This window comes from Carya illinoinensis, chromosome 6, assembly GCF_018687715.1.
Source record: "Carya illinoinensis cultivar Pawnee chromosome 6, C.illinoinensisPawnee_v1, whole genome shotgun sequence".
NCBI classification, from domain to species: domain Eukaryota; kingdom Viridiplantae; phylum Streptophyta; class Magnoliopsida; order Fagales; family Juglandaceae; genus Carya; species Carya illinoinensis.
In genome coordinates, this window is record NC_056757.1 from 23200230 (window position 1) to 23212612 (window position 12383).

Below are 12383 nucleotides of genomic sequence, written 5' to 3' on the forward strand. Positions count from 1 at the left end.
AGAGACGATGGTGGCTTTGCCATGTTTCATGGTGGGAAAGATGAGGCTAAAACATGCCAAAGGTAAAAAGAAGAGCTAAAAACAAAAAACCTAGGCTTGAAGAGGTAGTTGCACGTACAACGTATAATACATGAGACTCTATTTATAGGATGGTATGAATTGGGTTTAAGAATTTTAAGGTGAAGAGGATTATATAATTGTATTAATCCCAATGTGTTTGAAACTAAATACATAATCTAGTAGTTCATTTAATATAAGATTGAGAGTGATTGAGATTGTGTAGGAAACTTCAATTAGTGATTTAGCCTAATGACTGATCTTTAAATTCTCAAAGGAGTATAATTCGCTCAATAATAAATGAGATTTAACTTAGTTATTGAGACTAATTAAAGCTCATAATCAACCTTAATAATTTATCACTCGTGGGCTTAACCAATATGTCACATTAAATATAATTTAGACCCAATAAAAATTTTCAATATTCTGACTTTAGAATTGTTGGGTCGGGTCGTTACACCCTAGGACTGACCAAAAACTAAAATTCTAAAGTTATATGGACCAAAACATACCAATATACTTATTAATCTGGACTGAACCATTTGGTTCAGTTGATTTTGTGGTATATATTGGTAAACTTACACCCCTAGTGATGAGGGAAGCCACTTGTATGGTATATTAATCCGCATTGTGCCACTTAGCTGAGGTTGGTGTATTATCAGTCAAGAAAAACTATTATGTGCGTCCAAAAAGTGGCTAACATGGTACTCCCATAATTGACACAGAAAACTATAATTGGATAAGAGTACCACATATCTGTATTCCATGTGTACGTAATAATTACTCATCAATCAACGTAATCTTTCAATAAAGGACTTTAATGAGTAATTACTCTCTTGTTGGATTGATTTTAACCTTTCTTCTATATGATAAGAGAATGAGATTTAAAATATTTGTATATATTTCGTTATATAAGCATCATATAAAGTTTTCCCACAGTAAGGTAGATCTAGCCAGGTGCTAGAAAATTGTTAGGGATAACTTTTAGTTGCAAATAATATTTACAATTGTTGATTGTCTTAGGTTCTATGCTGGAACTTAACATAGGTGTTGTGTGCTGCAAGGTTGAGATGGATGCTCACTAAGATTATTGATAGATTAGGAATGAGAGGGCAAGAGGTTATTACCTGATGGAGTGACTACTCTCTATACATGGTTGGAAGGTGAAGTCTTAACCTATGCAGGAAACATGTGTTCATCAAAGGCTACATGGCTTGACACATAGAATTTAATGGTTGTCAGGTCAAGACATTTGTAACCTTTTTCATTGGAGCCATACCCGAGGAACACACATTTTTTATTCTTGAATTCTAGCTTTTGTTTATTATAAGATCTTAACACAGGGTAACAAGCACACCCAAAGGCTTTCATAAAGAAGTGGTATCTAGTTTAGTTATAAAGAGTTTATTAAAGGGTGTTTCATATTGAATTATAAGAGATGGAAGTTTATTTATGGAATAGACCACTGTGTGGAATGCTCGTACCCAATGCTTGGGAGGAAGAGATGACTGGGTTAGCAAAATAAGACCCATTTGCACAATGTTTCTATGTTTCCTCTCTGCAATCCCATTTTGTTGGGAAGTGTGGGGATATATACTTCGATGAAAGCTGCTATTCTTATTAAGATATTTAGTGACAATATGGGAGGTGTATTCTCCACCTCCATTTGTTTGGAGTTGTTTGATCTTATGAGGTAACATAATTTTCAGGGATGCATTGAAGCTTTACAAAGCATTAAAGTAAATTGGAGTTATACTTAAGATTAAAGAACAAAATAATATCTTGAATAGTTATAAATAAAACTACAATAAGAATTACAACCACTTATTGAGGGTCCTAGTTATGTCCATACATCAATTGGACTAACTCTAAAGGTTTAGAGGACACGTGAAAAGACATTGAAAATGAAAATTTTTTACTTCCTCCTAGTTGGCAAGGCCTACATAGACTTGATTAAGACTTGCTAGAAGACACTAAGAGGTGACAACTCTTGAGAACCTAATTCAAAATTGTGAATGACAATGAACTAGCCTTTTGTGCCAGATGTCTATGTTTGTTGACTTCAATCAAGGCTACATATGCTTTGTTATTCTTCACTAAGTTGCCTAGCTGCAATGGATATAGATCACCATCACTTAGTCTTTGTATGAAGATTGCCCTTGTCAACTTATCCTTGATTAAGAAGTAACTGTTAGTAAACTTAAAAGAACAATTACTTTCATGAAGCAATCTTTGTATAAACAAAAGATTGTTTAATTGCATTTGGACAATGAGAAATGTTTTTCAAAACTATAGAGTTGGGTGTTTTAAAGAAAGAACAACCTATGTGAGAAATGTGAAGAGTATTACCATTTCCAACAGTGACAATGTCGATTCCTTGGAATGGTTGTTGTAATGTAAACTTATTCAGGTCTGTTGTGATATGGTTTGTGACCCTACTATTAGCAATCCATCCATTATCTTCATGTAGTACATTGGATTGGGACACCATGACTGCAAGTTCACTTCGAGGGTACCTTTCTTGATAGGCAAAATCCAATTCGCGAAAGCAATCTAGTACTTGGTGATTGCTTTTACCACACAATTGATATGAAGCTTTCGAAGAGTTGAAATGTTTTAAGATACTTTGACCTTGTGGTTGTTGTCCAGAGGGAGCATAGCTTTTCTTTTAATTATTGTGCTCCTAGCAGAGAGTTTTGATTATCCTTAAGATCCATATTTTGGCTTGCATTTTTTACCTAAGAGTATTGGAGAATAAAGTGCAAAGGTATTTGCATCTCCATCAGTTGCTTGACTCTCAAGTAGCTTGTCATAGCTGAGGAGTTCAAGTTGGAACTTTTCAAGGTTCATTGAACTATCCTTTATGGAAAAGGAGTAAGAGGTGATAAAAGGGTATGATGGATTTAATCCACCCACAACATAAGAAATAAGATCTTCATCACTGACAGGCTTGCCAATTAGTGCTAACTAATCATAAAGGACATTTTTCTGCATGAATAAAATCATTGCAAGTTCAAGAGCCCTACTTAAGGGCTGCAGTTGTCTCTTGTGATGGTGTAAGATCTTGATGGTGAAGCACACCGAGTGGAGAGAGCATTATGTACCTATTTTGAGGTATGAAAGGACAAAATATGGGAGAACAATCTCATTAAATAGAGTAGCAATGAACTAGATAAGAATGTATTGGTCCATTTCTCGAGAAGAAATTGTGGGCTCAACATGATAAACTCTTTTTTATTAGAGCTTGGGATGAATTATACTAGACAAGGCTTAGATTCATTCGCAATACCTAGTAGTACTAGTACAAAGTATGGGGAGATTCTGGCAACCCATGCTAGGTAATTAGTATCATCCAAACTAGTGGAAACTAGATGAGACAAGTTTGGGATGGAAAATTATAAAGAAGTAGCAAAATTGGAATTGTTTCAATGGTTCATTATTTCCCTAATGCAAAAATTTATCACCACGCCATTCATTCTTTAGACCACTCTCCTTTCCTTCTAAACACTCAAGGGTCAGGAAATGTTCCCAAACTCTTTAAGTTTAAAGACTTCTAGATAAGAGATCCCTCTAGTGTTAATTTTTCCAGAGAAGCATGGTGTCTTCACATAATTGGATCACCAGCTTTTGTTTTTTCACAAAAGGTCAAGGTTGTTAAACAAGCCTTAAAACCTCCATAAAACATTTGACCACCTAATTAAATCATCTCCAATACCAATCCCCTTCTCACAATTCCATGCACCAAGAGGAATACATTAGTGTCTATCTTTTTGAATAACTCAAAAGAGAACAAATTCTAGGGAGACAAAAATCTCAACCCCAATGAATAACAATCACAAATATGAACACTAAATTCTTTCACATAATAGCCACAATGAGAATGATAAGGAATGACATTAACTTCTTAAAAAGTGCATCGAATCAGTGGGACACTAACCCTTCAAATATTCAAAACATGTTTATGGAATGGAACTTTTTACTTGCTATTCTCTCATTTCTTGGCTTCCATCATTCCGATAAACTAGATTGAGGAATGTCTAACTACAGTCTCCTACACAGTGGTAATCAATGGAAAGTCCCATGAGCTAATCCAGCCATCAAGGGGATTAACACAAGAAGATCCTTTATCTCCCTTTCTGCTCATTCTAGTAAGTGAAGTACTTTCTAGGTTAATTTGTAGATATGAACTTCTTGGAAGCATTAGAGGTATAAACATCAGCAAAATTGACACTATCCTTTCTCATCTACTCTTTGCTAATAATTTAATATTGTTTAAGATCACCTTTGTCCAAAATGCTCAATCTCTTATTAATTTTCGTGAGCTGTATACATCCTGATCTGGTCAAAAAATTCATACTATAAATCCTCTGTCTAGTTTCGTAAAAACATTACAATCTCCACAACTAGGTATGTAAAAGCAGTCCTAGAGTTCAAGCTCTCCTCATCTAGAAAAAAAATATATATATATTGGTCTTCCCCTAAATTCAGGGGCTTCCACCGAACAATACTTCAAGAACATATTGGAAAAACTCCAAGGTAAACTAGTTGGATAGAAATCTAAACTATTATCTCAAGTAGGTAGAACAACACTCATTAGAGTAGTAGCTAGTTCCATTCCTTCCTATACCGTGTCTTCTCTCTAGATTTAAAAATCCATTACTAGGAATATAGACAAAGCTTTCATGAAGTTCTGGTAGGGATTTGATTCCAAAAAAAACCTACAGCTTCACTCCAAAGTTTTGGTTTTCCATTTATAAACCCAAGTCTTTTGGTGGTCTTGGGATTAGGCTAACAACTCATTTCAATAAAGCTTTATTGTGTAAGCTAGGATGGCATCTCATAAGTAAGCACAATGGTATTTGGAAAGCCTTTCTCTCTACTAAGTACTTGAAAATTCTTCTTGGCTCCCAGCCTTTGCCAGATGATCAGACTCTAGATTCTTGAAGTGGCTTTTGAAACAACGAAATTTCATAGCTTCCAGTATTTGTTTCCAAATCAATAATGGTACTAGAGCAAAAGTATGGTCTGGCCCTTGGGTTCCTACATTGACACCTGCTAGCCCCACTCCTCTATCTTCTTCAATACCTTAAGACTCCAATTAAGGGTATCTAAACTCACTTTGGAGGAACTAAAGAAATGGAACACTCTTTTACTACGGGCCCTCTTCTCAGAAGATACAGTGAATAAAATATAAAAAATTCATCTTGTACAATTTCAATATGACAATCTCAAGTACTATCCCAAATGGATTCATCATTTATTTAAAAACTTTTTTGTCAAATTTGCTTATACTGCAATTATCATTTATCAAAATGATCACAATGCTTCTTATTTCTCACCAACCTGGATAAAAATTTGCTCTCTTAAGATGCAAGATCAATTAAGAATTTTCTTTAGAATTTTTAAACAATATCTTGCCAACAAGGCCCCTCTTGATTATCTGCATTCCCTTTATTGAGAATTAGATATTCTACCCTATTTGCCACGTGGAAGAAGAAACAACCACCTGCATTTTTTTTGAAATGTTCTTTGACTACAATTTTGTGGAGACAACCACCATGACCACTTGGCATATCCTCCTTAGCTGGGCATGATTTTAACAAATGGATAAACTTGATTCTTAATCCTGCAAACATCATGAGTCTTTCTGCTAAAGAACCTACCAATCCTAACTGTTTGTTGTTCTTGTTATGGATAAGTTTTGGTTCACCAGAAATCAAATTATTCATAAGTCTTCTAGCCCCACTATTAATTAATTCATTTATAAAAATCTTAAGGTCTATAAGGACCACTGCCATGCATGGGATTGGAAAATAATTTATAACAACCCCAGATGATCTCCCCTTCCTAAAAAGGATCAATTTAACATCTGATGTGACAGTCAAACTAAATGGTAGCATAACAACATCAATAAGCAGATTGCATGGTGGTTTACAAAGATTTTTAGTCACTTCATAACTAGTACAAATTTGAACCAAGTTGAAGCTATGGCAACATACATAGGAGTCTAGGAAGCTCACACTTAATATATATATATATATATATATATATAAGCCATTCTTGAATGAGATTTCTTAGTGACCATCTCAGCTATAATCGACTTAAAAAATCCACTGATTGGATGATGGAAGGTATAGGAAGAGACTAATGTTTATTCTTAGAGATTTCAAAAGCTAAAGAGTAAAAACACATCAATTATAAAATCAATGCATGCATTCCGTGGCGCAATGGGCATATTCTTACAATATGTATGGAAAGTTGGAAACATCCCTTTAATTAAGATTTGCTAGTGTTTACTGGATTTCCATAGTGGGAAAGATCGCCTCTCTCTTTTTAGTTTTCTGATTGTACAATAGATTCCCTCTTGTTATGTATGCTTCAAACTATTATTTGAAGAATTAATGAAATGTATTTGGGAAAAGGGGAAAAAAGAAAAGAAAAGAAATTGGAATTGTTTAAGTTGGACATAGGTTTAGTGCAAACTTGGAGGCTTTGATGCCATGAAAGAAACTATAACTAAATGAAATGACCAAGATAAAATCTCACATTTAAATATTTTATTTATAGAGTTCTAAATAAACATATACATGTTGATAGATTCTAGAGATTAATGTGTAATTGAACTCTATTACGTGATGACAACTATACAACATCTAACGAGATAACACCTTGATAATTACAACCATATCACTACAACCTTGGACTGCAGTAGTTGGTGTTTTGTCCAATATTGACTTTGGGATAGACATTAACTCTTAATCTGCTATGTTTCTTATCTAATATGCTTATAAGCATTCCAGACTGATATGAAGATTGAAATGACTTATAAAACTTATCTTAGCACTATTTCTACCAAGAATGCTTTGACCAGTATAATGATTTTCATAATTGATAGAATAAATATTTCAAGATTTGAATTATATGTTTTAGGCCTTTTACTATTAACTTTAAGACTTCCTAAATTGCTTCTTTTCACATTGAACTATCTTTTCTACTTACCCATTTTCAATAGTTTGTGGCAAAATTATTGGGTTAAGTACGTAGTTATTCTCTGAGATTATACTTTTATATTTTTGGTGCTTTAGTTATGTCGTGGACTGTCTTAATAGAGAAATGTTTCAAATTAAAAGATAGAAATGATTAAATTGAGAATTGAGTGGGCAAAAAATCGAGGAATTGATTGAATACTTAATCTTATTTTTTAATTTTTCTAGTAATGTCAATGACAACTTTAAATCAAAATATTTTACCAATATAAATTTTATTTCTATCCGATATTTCTCCTATTCTTACATATTGTATTAATATCTCATTATTCTCATGTACACATTTATCATTAATAGATAACTCATCATGAGATTTCTCTTTAAAAGATCAATTTTAGGATATTCTATTCTAGAAGAGTTTTATATAGAATGCTTGGATCGACAACTTATTTTTTTTACATGTTTTGTTATGACCACTTCAAGAAAATTAGTTTATTTTCTTATGGTTTTTTCTTTCAAAGAATCAAATTTTTTGTGCTAATCGGTCTTCTAAGCTTCAACATGTTTTTAATTCATTTATATTGTAGGCATGACCTCTTTTAAGAGAGCCAATGTGAACTTCTCATTCATATTAATTTATACGAGAACCAAAATGGGATAACATTTTAGTATTACATTTTATTTCCTTATGTTCTCTTAAGGCTACTAGATAGACCCCCACATCCATCTTGCTCGGCCCATCCACTCACCCTAGCATGGGCTCAAAAGAGTGATTTAAACAACTAGGATTCCTTGCCCAGAGGGAGGGGGGGAGGGGGCGGAGGGGTCTCCCATAGGCTCAGCTGTGGCCATGGGTTTGCTTAAGGAACTACAACCATGATGGGCCATGGATTTCTGTGTAGACACAAGATTAGTGAAAATCCTGATTGTGGTTCTTTGCTCCGAGCTAGCTAGGATTGAAAACCGATCCTATTGGCACAGTTTTGGTCCAAAACTGAAATCGCACCAATAATTTTTTAAAAGGATAGTGTTAGCCAAAACTGTTTGGTATGTATCAATTCAATGGTAGGTCCATCGGTTACTAATCCATCTCCAAATTCACACCACAAATTGAAAATAAATTAATTAAAATTCACAACAAATTAAAATATTCACCCAAAAAAAAGATTCATAACAAAACCTCAAGAGGAGAGGTAAATAAGAGAGATGAGAGGTGAGGGATGTTTCAGAGAGCTCGATATAAACGGTAGAGAGCTCGAAGAGACATTTCAGAGAGGAGAGAGTTCGAAGAGGTGAGGGACAAGCTAAGCACCCATCGGTGTGAAGGAAGAGAGGAGGGGAGGGTTTTGCTGCGGGGAGAGAGAGGAGATAGAAAAAAGAAAGAGGATCAGGATGAAGAAAATGGAGGGGAGGGGATTGATTGAGCTGAATTATTGCATTTTTAATGCTTTTGGAACCAATATATATTAATTCTTTCTATACTTTATCATTGGTTCTATACATTTCTTGTAAAACAGTGCTACTTAAATCACTTAAGTGAAATGATGTCATTTTACCTAAGATAATATATATATATATATATATATTACATTGGCCAGTTCGACGATTTGAACCTGGTTTCTTGTATTTTCTACCATCGGCTAACTAGTTCTCCATCAGTTTTGGTTGGTCCCATCGGTTCTTGTACACCCTACTTTGAGCTGCAGGCTACGATGTGGTTGTGGGTTTGTTCATAGAACCATAACCACATGATTGACTAGGTTCGGTTCAATTTCATTGGTTAATCTATATGGATTTTGGTTAGTTGGTTGATTGGTTTGTTTGAGTATGAGAGTGGAAAACCAGCCGATCCACAAATTTGGTTTTCATGCATGGAGAGCCATGGCCATGTGCGGATTTGGATTAATAGTGGTGCATTGAGGTAGGGATATGGCCAATGGTCTGTGCCACCAATTCTCCCATCAAACAGATGAGGCTAGGAAGTATATGGAGGCGGGGAGGAGGATGGGGTGCGGGGAGGAGGATGGGGTGCGGGGAAGAAAAAAGACTCCCCACCCAAGTAGGGGAGGTGGCTACTGACTTATGTAGATAAGACCAAGTTGCACCTCTACATTCTCATGCAAGCTTTTCTCTCCTTAATGGTAGAAAGATCATTTTATCAATATGACAATCACTCATGCTTTAAAAATACCATCAATTGAAGACTCAATGTATCTACTGTTAAAATGCTAATCAGAATCAATACAAATTCCATGCCTAAGTTGAGAAGTCGTACATTTGGGGTCTAATTGGAATGTGCACTATAAAACTAAAATGCAAAGCTATTTTTTTTTTTTTTTTGTCATTGACAAAATATAAGTTATAATAAGAAATATTCATTATAGTCAATTAGTTGGACCTAAACTAATTGTGCATCATGTTGAATTATAAATTCCTCAGCACATACACGTAATATTTTTCATAAGCATTGTTTAACAATTAATTGAAGTAGTTTAATGGATGATTAAACTAACCATTCTGAAATAGGTGTATGGAAAAGGAAATTCAACATCAATTCGATTAATATGCAATAATAACCAAAAGTTGGTACTTATATTTATAGTATCCAAAGAAATAGAGTTGATTAGATAATGAGGAAATTGAGTCTATAAGTTCCAAAAAGAAGAGGAAATTGAGACTATAAATCTAATTATTAGGCTATAAGTCTAGCAAATGCAAAATTATGAATAAGAATTAGACCAATATATGTGTCTATCAAGACTATGAAATACATGAAAGCACCCATAGTTCATATATTGGCCCACATATATTCCCATAGATTCTTTGTAAAAATGGTGAAGATTCAACAATAACCTTAAAAGGGAATGCTTGGATAATTAGCTTAGTAATATGTTGAACTTGAATAACCCTTAGTTGCAAAATCTTCTAGTTTCTTAAGGGATAACAATATAAGTTCTTCAATTATTTAACGTATCAACTTTGGTCTTAGATAACCATAATGTTATCCTTTAAAGCATAATTATTAGTTTTTGGATGTAATTCTTGTACAAGAAAGCTAACAATTTTTCTACTTTCAGCTTTTGGCTTGAACTTATTAAAGTAATATAGAAGTATTCATTACAATCGTCATTGGGTAGGTAGTTTCAACACGATAATAATAATTTTAAATATTCTTAAAACTAAGTAATCTTAAATAGTTTTAAACATTCTTAAAAACTATAGGTGATTTGCTAGATCCTTGTGATTAACAAAATTAATTTAGACCATTTTCCATTTTCTTAGGCCTGCAACTCGATCAAATCCCGACAAATATGGTACCAACCCGAGTTGACTCTCCAACTGGCCAGACTGAAAATGGGCCGAACATGCCCACATCATTTTGGTCTGGTTGGAGTGGGCATTTTCTGGAAGGCTCCAAACCAGCTTTTATGCAAACTTCAAACTCAAATTCCAGACAAGTTCCAACAAATTTAGCTAAAAACATGAAAAGCCTTTCCCTACAAATTCCACTCCATTGTTTTGAAAACTAAAATATTCATAGAATACTCATTCACGCCATTTGGAAAACTAAAACTTTTGAAATGCTGGTAGTTTTTGTAACTTTATAGATCTCCACTAGTTTTGAAATTTGAGCTTTTTGATGATGAAATGATTTTTGAGAATAGTTTGAGGTCTTTGTCTCGCATTGAAACTTCAAATTTGGGGAAGAAGATGAAGAAGCAGCTAAGCCAAGAGTATTGTTGAAGCCGTCTTCCTTGGTCTCGTGCTCCTCCTTTGCATATAACCCACTTGGTTTGGAAAAGCATACTTTTTCTATCAATCTCAGATAATAAAAAAATACCCAAGAAAAAAAATGAAAAGAGTAGCTTTGTATCGGTTCTTCTCGTCTGCAGAAAAGACCCAACATTGACCACTTGAAGAATCACTATGCTTTTCTCATCTATTTGTTTCTCACTATCCCTTTCTCTTTATTTTGTTCAGAGAACTCCCAGCTCAATCCAGATGATGTTCATCAGCTCTGGCTCCATCTCCAGTACAACCTTATCACCGTCGTTATCTTTTCCATTGTTTTGGTATTCAGATCCGTTGCCTACATCACAACCCATCCTAGATCTATTTACCTTGTCGACTATCACCCATCGTCACATCTCTAGGTCAAGTTCCAATAGTTCATGGAGTACTCTAAACTCACCGGAGATTTTGATGACTTATAATTTCCAGCTCAAGATTCTCGCATATCCAAGAACCATAAATCAAGGAGAAAACAACAGGGACTAGGGTTCGATGTAGCAGTAGAAGGGAAAGTGAAGGTTAATAATAATTGGGTTCAAGTGACGGCTTGATGAATGTCGGGTCCGATAGAGTCGAAGACTCAAAACTGACTTTTTATGTGAAACCGACTTCTTCAAGTTGGGTCTACTCGGATTGCATGGATTGATCGGTCCATTGGGTCTAATCCAACTTTTTGCATAGGCCTACCTTTTCTTTTATAGAGGGTTGATAAAAGTCTATTAAATGTTTTTTCATGATAAGTATATGACCAATATCTTCTTATACCACACTTATAACATTTGTTTTTTTCTAGTTTTTCACATTTTTATTTTTCAAACCTTTGTTTTAATTTTATTTCACTTCAGTTGTGGTTCACTTCTAGTGGAATTTTGCATCTTGATTTTAAAAATTATGCTAATTTGATGTCTATACCACTATTTTCTTAATTTATGACTATGAAATGGCACTATTCATATTAGAAAATGTGTAATAAACTGATTGATCTCATTGTTTTGTTCAATCACTAGCAAATAAGATGTAGTTCATTATATTTTGTGAGCTTATGCTCCCAATATTGTTGTTTGTAAATTCAAGTATAAAATGTGGTATATGATTTTTCTAACATACTCTCATTTGTGACAATTTTTTTTGTCATAATTTCAATTAGATATATGAGTAAGAGGATTAAATAAATATAATTAGATATTGATATAATCATGAGAATAAGAGTTTGTTTTCAAACTAATTTATAATTTTTGATTATTTATAAAGAATAAATTATAATGGAGGATGGTAATACCAAAGAATGAGTGTAAAAAAAGATTTATATATAATTAACAAAGAATTATTCTTTTTTAAGCCGGTGTATAGAGTATACCATTCAATTGTTCACATCACTTTTTTTTTTTTTAATCAACATTATAACATTTCATTCATGAAATAGGATTCATACAAAGTTTGTCCTTAATTACATCATTACGAATACAATGTAGTCCTTCCACCATCAATATCTTCTCTACATCAATTTGTAAGCAACCATGTTAGCTTCTCTATTTACAAATTAGAATT